The sequence below is a fragment of the Corylus avellana genome, chromosome 11, assembly GCF_965113065.1.
Source record: "Corylus avellana chromosome 11, dhCorAvel1.hap1.2, whole genome shotgun sequence".
NCBI lineage: Eukaryota > Viridiplantae > Streptophyta > Magnoliopsida > Fagales > Betulaceae > Corylus > Corylus avellana.
The window spans coordinates 18,222,496-18,233,322 of NC_142500.1; positions in this window are offsets into that span (position 1 = coordinate 18,222,496).

The window sequence follows — 10,827 nt, forward strand, 5'->3', positions numbered from 1 at the left end:
AATTAGGTTAAAATAAATTCTTCCAATCCATATATTTCTCCTTAAAATACGTGATTCCTTTATACATTTTTAATAGAATTAACATAATATGTCTTTAAATCATATAATTCTAGTAAATTCACGTATTGTTAGCGTCAAGTGTCCCTCAAACTACAAGCCGGATTAACTTCTCGATAATGCAACCTTTTGCTTCTCGGCCTACGGGGTATGTATTAGTATGTATTAGTAGCCGTTTTTAGTTATTGTTAACATATATTAATTTAATAAACTCAATAAAAGGAATAAAACTTTAAGCATTGCACGATTATTATGCTAATTAATTGTGGCTCTCCCAATTATCAAGTTTCTCACAAAATGAATGATGAGGGAACATTAATTGTCACATTTCCAAAGAATAAGATAACAAAAAAAAATTAAAATATTTATTGTTATATCGGATAATGTATTTAATTAATTAGCAAAAAAAATATGTATAAAACTCTAATTAACTACGTGCCCATGTACGTCTTGGTAGACTCAACCTAATTATGTCGCCGCCCAAATTTTCGGAGAGAGCATGCAATCGTGTTCGTGTCAATTGTCAGGGACCAATTTATTTATTTATTTTTATTTTATTTTTTATATAACCTTTTTTTAGTACCCGTACAATGTGGTCTTAATTAATTTGGACAAATTAAGTTTAGAAAATTTCTTAAATTTAATATTTAAACTATTATTGTCTGTCCTAATTCAAACATACTACTACCATATATGTTTGTGCTTTTATTTTCTGTTCTTAATATAAATACAATAACAGAAAATTTAAAATACTAAATAATTTTGATCTTTAAGATTAACTTAAAATATATGTGAGAATTGCATGTTTTAAAAAACAAAATTAATTAGAGTAAAATTTTGGGGTCTGCAAAATGATGTTAAGAGCATTTCTAGCAGTGTTTTTAAACTAGTTTTTTAGTTAAATTTAGCTATTTTGTTAACTTTTCTTGCTCCAACAGATACTATAAAATAGAAGGTTTTTCTACTACTGCTACAGTAAACTTTCATATTTACAAGTTACTGTACCAACTTGTAAGTAATATTTTATTATATTTTTTCTTTTTTTAAAAAAAATATTTTCTCTCTTTCTCTTTTTATCTCTTTTTATAGGGAAGACATAGAAATCATAAAAAAAACTAATAAAATAATACTGAAAAATAATATTTAATTAAAGTAGATAGTTAAAATAGATGTTTTTGTTAGAGTGTATAGTGAAAAATTAGTAGCTAAAATGAAAAAAAGCTGTACTTTGAGTAGTAAAATGAAAACTCATCCTAGAGATGCTCTAAATAAATTAATATGCTAATTATTCTTTGTTTAAATTGAAAAGGCAGACATAGGGGTGGGACAGAGGTTGCATTGGTTTAGCTTTTGGCATGTAGGATGATTAGAATATTGGCTCCCTATATAATAATATTATATATATAAAAAGACTAGGTTTAATTAATTAACACCATAAAAGTTGATTGACAACCTTTATTAGCCATTAAGATCATGTGTATGAAAATTTCCAAAAATAAAAAAAAGGGATATTGTTAATAATTAGTATGAGATGAGATAGGCAGATTCCTTGATCACATGCGATTCCTGAAGCCTACGTGCCGAGATGTATGGTGATAATGTGTATATATTGATGTACCAACCAATAGAACATAAATTGGGGAGTGAGAAAGTATATATAGCATGCACAATATTTATATTCATAATGCATTGCACGTTACAAAAGTGTATAACAACGACCAACCACCTTCTTTTTAGCACCATACACAAGTTTTATATATGTATTTTAGAGAGAGAGAGAGAGAGCAATTGATTATTAGCATGATTGTGTAATGTGAAGAAGAGGAACATGATGAAGGCACATCATGCCATGCAATCAAAGTCCAGACAAAAAGCTTAGTGGTGTAATCCAAAAGATTATGTGGAAAGTTTTATTTATTTATTTATTTTTTTAAGGAGGAAGAAGAAAATAAGATGAATAATGCTACTCTTTACGTAAATTTATCATATTTTAAGTGCTTTCATTTTATTGTTTTGAGTTGCTAGCATGAGAAGTCGTTTAAAACACGTCGTCACATCAATGAGTGTAAAATAAGTGTAATAAATGAGTGTGTAGAGTAACATTAGGACTTCTCAATTTTTTTAAGGGGAATATTTAACGAGAGAAATGCTAGGTGCAATCTCACATGTATAACTTTCAAATGCATATTTCTTGACGTGACAGTAAAAATCATCATTAAATTTTAAATAAATCACCATTAAAATATAAATTCAATGGTAATTTTTATTACTACGTACATCAAAAAATATACACTTGAAACTACATGTAACATTTCTCATTTAACAAAGAAAAGAGAAAAGAGGTAATACTTTTAGAAAATCTAGAAAGACCAATACTTTTAGAAAATCTAGAAAGACCAATCCATTTAGTTAAATTATGAGCTCGAAAGTTAGCTAGTTGAATGTTTGATGAACTTCAAACATGTCTTTACAATGAGCTAATTAAATGCTTTTATTTTTATTTTTATTTTTTTTCCCATTACATCATGTAGACTAGAGTCTACCGGCCACCAACAAGCTAGGAATTTAATAAGTACTACACCAATATATAAAGAATTTTTTTTATTTTTTATTTAAAAAAAAAAACAAAGAAAAAACAAAACACTATTGGGTTAACAGGAACTTAGGCTTGAATTTAGTGGTCATACTAATCTAAAAAAATACTAGAGTCGTTTTTAATGAACAATGAGAGTATCTATTTTATTGTTATTAATATTATTATCATATCATATCGTTTTTATTTTAATTTTCATTATATATATGTTTTCATGGTAAAACGGACATGGATGGACATTAGAATAATTTGAAAGGGAATATTCAGAAATTTCCACTTAAAATAACATTGATAATCTTGTTATTGAAGGGAATAATTGCAAGTTCTAATGACTTGATTCATTGCGCGCTACAAACATTCATTCATTATTTTCAAGTTTACATAAAAATATATAAACATGCATGTTCCTTCTTACCTACCAACGTGATGACAAAGAACATTGATGGATGATGATCACCAATAGAAAGTGCATGTTGGAAAATTAGGATTGGTTTCTCAATTCTATAAAACAGAAATTTGTCTCCGATCAATAATTTAATCGGCTGAGGACCACGCCTCATAAAATAGAAGTCACTAATTTAAATCATCTTCATTAATCATTTCTCTCCCCTTGTACGAACATGTAAATATATATATATGAAAAATCTAGTTGGCCGTTCGAAATCTACATCAAAATCGGCTACGCTTTATATAGTTATAACCACTATTACATGAATGTAGTGTTATTGGGCTCTTTTTAGTAATGCATGTAGACCTTTAAAATCGAACAATTTTAATTAAATTGTTGTGCGTTCTTTTTCTGTATTTACTTCCCATTTTCTCACATATTTTATTTTAGAGTAATGCTACACTCATTTTACACCGATTAATGTGACATATCAATCACTAAAAAACAAAAATTAAGTCACTTAAAACACGAAATATTTATCGGCGTGACATGAGTTGCATTACTCATAAAAATAATGACACACATGTCATATTGATTGATGCAACGTGATTTTAAGTGACTGACATGAAAAGTCACTTAAAACATGTCCCGTCAATCAGTACGACATAAGCATAATAAATGGTTAAAAATTTAAGTATCATTACTCTATTTTAACAGTTAGTTAGCAAGGTGGTTAGTCGTTAGGGTAATGAGGACTAAAGACATGTTAGTTTGGCGTAGATGAAGCACCTTTCTAGAACAGTTGACTTTTACCTTCGTTTTCTTAATTAAGGAATTTGAGAAACCCTAGTGACGCAAAGAATAATATGAAGTTACGTCTGACTGGTGTCAGTTCCAACTGCAGGAAGATCGTGGGGGTTTGATTTGGAGCATAAAATTTCTTAATTATCTCAAATTTGACTAACTTGTTACCAATTTGATGTTCTAAAGTTGGCCACTTGTTTTGAAAACGATGGCTACTACGTTGAACTTGGAACCATTTGGTTGGGGAGACTCAACCATACTTGATCTCTTTGTCAGAGATAACTAACAATTTCAAATATAAAATAAAAAACCAATTTGCTCAAGTCCTTTTCAAAGGGGTTTTTCTGCTAAATTATCATTTATTCCAAAAACTTAAGCTGATAGGAAGATGTAAATTTAATCACTTAATTAATACTTCAACACTCCCCCTTACGTGTGGGTTTAAACTCCCTTTTAATAGATGAGGTCTAACACGTGAAATATTTAATTTAAATGGGGTGATTTAACGGAGTCAAGATTTGATCCTAGGACCTTTAGCTCTGATACCATGTTAAATTACCACATTTCCCATAAACTTAAGCTGATAGGAATAGGTAAATTTAATCACTTAATCAATACTTTAACATTTTCATCGTTTATGTTCTTTTTGTGTGACTTTTAGCATGTACATAGGTATTACTATAATCACGCTTAAGTGAAAAAACAAGCAAAAAAAAAAAGAAAGGATCATTTTCAATGAGCTCTCTGGGTACTGGCCATGAAAGCGGTTTCGTTTGTTAACATTTTTTACAATTTTTTTTTTTTTTTTTTGAGTGTTTTGTGTTTTAATAGTGAAAAGAAAAATGTTTTAAGGAATTAAGAAAGCCAGATTTCTCACTCACACCAAACACTTCCACTACTTGGGGACTATAATTCAGATTTGAATCTTCCTCTTGTTAGAAGGGCTGCTAAATATACTTTACATGAAATGGGGCAAGCACCTTGACGCAAGTTTGGATTTTGAGTGCGACTTCCTCTTCCAACAAATGGTCTTAAAGTAATCATTATCCATACAAATTGACGTGACAATTTACGTGATATTTATTATATTATTGGTCAAATTTTACTAATAGGAAGAAGTAAATTTAATGATCATTTAATGAATGCTTTAACACTTCTCTTCATATGTGAGTTCAAACTCTCTTTTAATATGTGATGCTCAATACGTAAAATATTTTATTGAAATGGAAGTAGATAACGAAGTCAAGGTTCAAACTCATGACTTTTGGTTCTGATACCATTTTAAATCACTATTTATTTCAAAAGTTTAAGCTTATAGGAATAAGTAAATTTAATCATTTAATGAATACTTTAACACTTATTCTTGCCTGTGGGCCCAAACTCTCTTTTAATAGATGAGGTTCAACACGTGAAATATTTAATTGAAGATAATAACTTATATAGGGAGGTTGCATAAAAGTCACATTTTGTGCCACTAATAAGAAGCTGACACATCAACTATTTCATTAGACTTATATTTTAAACAAAAACTCAATTACACCAGATTATACTCTAAAAAAATAAAAAATTAATTTGTTTTTATTTAAAAAAAAAAAAAAAAAAAAAAAAAACAGATTTGAAGGGGTGGCCAACCCCCACATTGGGTGGCCGGCCGCTACCCCCAGCCATGGGGATGGCCGCGCGGCCACTCCCATGGCCTGGGGTGGCTCGCCGGCCACCCATAGGCCATGGGGTGGCGGCCAACCACCCCAAATCCGGATCTGGGGTGGCTGGCTGCCACCCCCAGCCCATGGGGGTGGCTCACCGGCCACTCCCATGGCCTATGGGATGGCCGGCGAGCCACCCCCAGGCCATGGGAGTGGCTGCGCAGCCACCCCCATGGGCTAGGCGTGACAGCCAACCACCCCAAATCCGGATCTGGGGTGGCTGCGCAGCCACTCCCATGGCCTGGGGGTGGCTCGCTAGCCATCCCATAGGCCATGGGAGTGGCCAGTGAGCCACCCCCATGGGCTGGGGGTGGCGGCCAGCCATCCCATAGGCCATGGGAGTGGCCGGTGAGCCACACCCATGGGCTGGAGGTGGCGGCCAGCCACCCCAGATCCGGGCTGGGGGTAGCGGCCAGCCACCCCAGATCCGGGCTGGGGGTAGCGGCCAGCCACCCCAGATCCGGATCTGGGGTGGCTGCTTCAAATCTGTTTTTTTTTTAAAAAAAAAATAAAAAAATTAATTTTTTATTTTTTTTTAGAGTATAATCTAGTGTGGTTTAGTTTTTGTTTGGAGTATAAGTCTAACAAAATTAGCTGATGTGTCAAGTCCTTATTGGTGGCACAAAAGGTGACTTTTGTGCAACCTCCATATATAAGTTATTCTCTTGATTGAAATAGGGCTTTGATACCATATTAAATTATTATTGATCCCAAAAGCTTAAGCTTATAGGAATAGATAAAATTAATCAATACTTTAACAACACTCATGTAGATTGTCACGTAAGTTAAGTTTGTAAAAAAATTACAATAAAAATTGTGGATTAGGATCCCTTCATATTTTTTAAAATATGAGATTCTCATATTTTAAAATTTGAGCCCTCAATTACATCTAACGGTCTAAATAAATGCAGAGTTTGAGTGTTACCGAAGCTAGTAATTTTAGTTTTCAACATGACAAACCCACTTGCCTCGATAACTTACAAACTCTGCATTTATTTGGACCGTTAAATGTAATGAAAGGCTTAGATTTTAAATTTAAGAATCTCATATTTTAAAAAATTTGAAGAAATTTCAATCTAAAAATTGTAGTGTCCCAAACATTGTTCTAGCTCTTCTTAGGCTCTTAGCTATGTAGAAAATGCTAGTTCGTTGATACGTGGGATATTATATGGCTCACAATGTGTTGGATTTTAATTAGTTTATAGAAAACTTGGTCCTTACGACACTAGTACGTCGGTGTTTGTCAAGAACACCTAGACATAGGGCTTTCAATTTGTCATTATTTTATTTTAGATTTGTATTTTGTAGGAATATCATCAATTATGTTGGTTATATATATATATATATATATAATTTATTGTGTTTGATAATGGTTTTGAAAAAGTGATTTTTAGTTTTGGTTTGAAAAAAATATTTTGATGCGATATAAAATAATAAAAAGTGGGAAATGTTTTTCTAGCAGGCCAGGTTTACATTAAAAAATGTTTATGCTGTGAAAAGTATTTTATATATTGAACGAGTAATATTGTTATATACTGCACTTATATCTTACTCTTATTTCATTTTTTATTTTTGTTTTTTTGATACGTCCACACAAAAAGGGAAATGGGAGATTGGAACTAGTGACATCCGCTTCATAAGACATGGTTCCTAGCTGATTGAACTATCTTCTGGGGACTCGTATTTCATTTGAAAAGTCATTATCTAAAATAGAAAAAAATAACTTATATATATATATTGTGAATGCTATAATGACATTTTGCGTGTATTGTGGAACTTCTATAGTTTGAGTCGTGAAAGCAAAAGAAATTAATAAAGAAATAAAGAAGATTGAAAAAAACGAGATTAAGATTGATAACTAAAATGATAATCACATAAAAAGAGTAGAGTGGATTAAGTAAAAGATTAGCTAGAGAAAGAAAAAGGATGGGAATCAACCTGCTCCCCTTGATTAGCGCTGGCTGCCATGTGACACGCGCTTTTTGCGGTATATATGGAGAGAGAGAGACACTGAGAGAGAAATCTAGCTAATTAATCCTAAAACAACCTTTTGATTTCCTCCAAATTTGAACGCAAAATCTCAATTGCGTAAAGAGAAGTTGGTCGGAAGCCTAAACAAAGAGGAAGATACACTTGTACGTAAGTTGAGGGATAGAGATCGATTGACCAAATTTAATAACAAACCAAACAAGAAAAGTAAAATAATTTGACAATTACTTGGGGGTGAAAGTACTAAAAAGTCCTTAAGGGGTAGCTCAATCACCTGGGGATCACGTCTTATGAAGCGGAGGTCACTAGTTCAAAGTCTCATTTCTCTCTCCTTGTACAAACATGTCAAAAAAAACTAAAAAAACTAAGAACGCCATATATATATATAGGTCAAGTGTGGTCCAAAGGGTCTCCAAGGGGTAGCTCAATTGACTGTGAACCATGCCTTATAAAGTGAAGGTCACTAAAAAATCCAAATTTAAACTATATGGCGTTTTAATAATAAACCAAACAAACTATATGGCGTTTAAGTTGAGGGATAGAGATCAATTGACCAAACTAAGAGGAAGATCCACTTGTAAATAAGTCGAGGGATAGAGATCGATTGACCAAATTTAATAACAAACCAAACAAGAAAAGTAAAATAATTTGACATGGACAGATGAAATTTCTTCCAAATCAATTCAAAGGAAATATCCTCAAACCCATTTAAAATAGTGTCAAGTGTCTATAAACATTTAAAATGCACATTAAATTCTTAACATCATTAATAGTAGTTTACTAATTTAGACTAAATTTAATGTGCCATTTAAATGTTTATATGCACTATTTTAAATGGATTAGAGAATATTTCATCTAAACTGATTTGGAGAAAATTTCTGTCATTGTCAAATTATTTTACTTTTCTTGTTTAGTTTGTTATTAAATTTGGTTAACCGATCTCTATCCCTCGACTTATAAGAGGAAGATCCACTTGTAAATAATTATTTACAAGTGGATCTTCCTCGATCTTTTATATATATATATATATAGAGAGAGAGAGAGAGAGAGAGAATGCCAATTGGCTTGAATTGTTTTTTTTTTTTTTTTTTTTTTGGCTAACTTGATAATTAGGTGAGGTATGGCCCAAAGGTTTAAGAGTGTTAAGGGATGGCTGAATAAAAATTAAGGCTTAAGACACACACACAAAAAAAAAAAAAAAAAAAAAAGGGTTTAAAATGGGGCCTTTTATTTTTAAAATATTAATATAATATTTTAAAAACGTATGATAGTAACTATAAAACATCAAAAATTAAAGAAATAAAGAATGATGGAACAAAGAAGCAAAAGATTATAAGTGATGAAAGAAAATAAGAGGAAAAGTAAATATAAAAAGAAAGCGGGTGGTGCTTTAATTTGGAATATTTTATGATTTTAAACATGATTATTAATTTTTTTATTTTTATTTTTCTAAACCTTCGTAGTATGTCAAATGGCCTCCTCTCATTTTATTTTTCTATTTCACCCCTTTTTTTGTTTGACAAATTTAATATAAAATGCATTTTTTGAGGGCCTTTTATCAACTGGGGCTTGAAGCGGTGGCCTAATTGGCTTAACCATGAAGTCGGCCTTGAGACTAGTGTTGCTAAACGAGTACTACAAATCTCTTACAATCTAACAATATAATTCACGTGTTACTTACCATGTCTACTACTAAACAATTAAATTTACCTTTCAAATTTTGTTAATTTTTTAACACATACTACACCATGTGGCACTCAAGTGGATTGTGGATTGCCCCCTAAGTTTTTTTAAGACAATAAGGGAATTTTGGTAAAGAGCATTGCTACAAGACACCACAAATTTACAACATACACTTTACAAATTCATGTGGCGCTTAATTAACTGTGGACCCCACCTTATAAAGTGAAGGTCACTAGAAAATTCAAATTTAAACTATATGGCGTTTTAATAATAAACCAAACAAACTATATGGCGTTTAAGTTGAGGGATAGAGATCGATTGAACAAACTAAGAGGAAGATCCACTTGTAAATAAGTCGAGGGATAGAGATCGATTGACCAAATTTAATAACAAACCAAACAAGAAAAGTAAAATAATTTGACAAGGACATATGAAATTTCCTCCAAATCAGTTCAGAGGAAATATCTTCCAACCCATTTAAAATAGTGCCAAGTGTCTATAAACATTTAAAATGCACATTAAATTCTTAACATCATTAATAGTAGTTTACTAATTTAGACTAAATTTAATGTGTCATTTAAATGTTTATAGGCACTTTACATTATTTTAAATGGGTTATAAAATATTTCATCTAAACTGATTTGGAGGAAATTTCTGTTATTGTCAAATTATTTTACTTTTCTTGTTTGGTTTGTTATTAAATTTGGTTAACCGATCTCTATCCCTCTGACTTATTTACAAGTGGATCTTCCTCTTATATATATATATATATATATATATATATATATATATATATAGAGAGAGAGAGAGAGAGAGAGAGAGAGAATGCCAATTGGCTTGAATTGTTTTTTTTTTTTTTTTTTTTTTGGGTAACTTGATAATTAGGTGAGGTATGGCCCAAAGGTTTAAGAGTGTTAAGGGATGGCTGAACAAAAAAAAAAAAAAAAAGGGGGTTTAAAATGGGGCCTTTTATTTTTAAAATATTAATATAATATTTTTAAAACGTATGATAGTAACTATAAAACATAAAAAATTAAAGAAATAAAGAATGATGGAACAAAGAAGCAAAAGATTATAAGTGATGAAAGAAAATAAGAGGAAAAGTAAATATAAGAAGAAAGCGGGTCGTGCTTTAATTTGGAATATTTTATGATTTTAAACATGATTATTATTATTATTATTATTATTATTTTCTCTAAACCTTCGTTGTATGTCAAATGGCCTTCTCTCATTTTATTTTTCTATTTCACCCCTTTTTTTGTTTGACAAATTTAATATAAAATGCATTTTTTGAGGGCCTTTTATCGACTGGGGCTTTAAGCGATGGCCTAATTGGCTGAACCATGAAGTCGGTCTTGAGGCTAGTGTTGCTAGCGGAGTACTACAAATTTCTTATAAACTAACAATATAATTCACATGTTACTTACCATGTCAACTACTAAATAATTAAATTTATTTTTCAAATTTTGTTAATTTTTTAACACATACTACACCATGTGGCACTCAAGTGGATTGTGGATTGCCCCCTAAGTTTTTTTGAAGACTATAAGGGAATTTTGGTAAAGAGCATTGCTACAAGACACTACAAATTTACAACATACACTATA